The sequence below is a fragment of the Juglans regia genome, unplaced genomic scaffold (assembly GCF_001411555.2).
Source record: "Juglans regia cultivar Chandler unplaced genomic scaffold, Walnut 2.0 Scaffold_10599, whole genome shotgun sequence".
NCBI classification, from domain to species: Eukaryota; Viridiplantae; Streptophyta; class Magnoliopsida; order Fagales; family Juglandaceae; genus Juglans; species Juglans regia.
Genome location: NW_023340934.1, coordinates 1 through 214, shown reverse-complemented (window position 1 = coordinate 214; position 214 = coordinate 1). Strand labels below are relative to the sequence as shown.

The following is a 214-nucleotide window of genomic DNA, read 5'->3' as shown; positions in this document are numbered from 1 at the left end:
AGTAACCACGGGCGCCCCGGAAACGGTGTGCGCGTTGTTGGTGACATCTTTACCATGATACATAACGACTCTCGGCAACGGATATCTCGGCTCTCGCATCGATAAAGAACGTAGCGAAATGCGATACTTGGTGTGAATTGCAGAATCCCGCGAATCATCGAGTCTTTGAACGCAAGTTGCGCCCGAAGCCATTCGGCCGAGGGCACGTCTGCCT

At 53.7% G+C, this 214-nt stretch overlaps 1 non-coding gene across 1 annotated transcript; it reads left to right on the top strand.

The window, feature by feature from the left end:
• Positions 1-66: 66 nt before the first annotated feature.
• LOC118344979 lies at positions 67-214 on the top strand (the record flags this gene model as incomplete). The annotated part of the gene is made up of 1 exon (XR_004798692.1): positions 67-214. It is a non-coding gene; the product is annotated as a 5.8S ribosomal RNA (ribosomal RNA).